Genomic DNA, 320 nt, shown 5'->3' on the forward strand with positions numbered 1-320 from the left:
TCAGTACACAAGCCACGGTTAAGACCGCTGACTCTACTGTGATGTGACCCTGTCTCTCTCTTTCACACGCACGTGCACACACACGATGCGCAAAACTCCGCATTTGAACAGTCAATAGCAAATACTTCAATAACAAAATGGTAGCTGATTCAGAAGTGCCAAATTGTCATCGCAAAGTCAGAATTACCTCCTCTCCTAGGTTCACGAAACGGTCGTCCATAACATGCATTGCTGTTCTGTTGTAAGTAATCTTAAAGATTCCTAAATGCATCTACTTTCGGAAGGCCAAATAAAGCGCTTTTGCTTTCGCCTAGAACAGG

The sequence above is a fragment of the Sinocyclocheilus rhinocerous genome, unplaced genomic scaffold (assembly GCF_001515625.1).
Source record: "Sinocyclocheilus rhinocerous isolate Xijiao unplaced genomic scaffold, SAMN03320098_v1.1 scaffold805, whole genome shotgun sequence".
Taxonomy (NCBI): Eukaryota; Metazoa; Chordata; class Actinopteri; order Cypriniformes; family Cyprinidae; genus Sinocyclocheilus; species Sinocyclocheilus rhinocerous.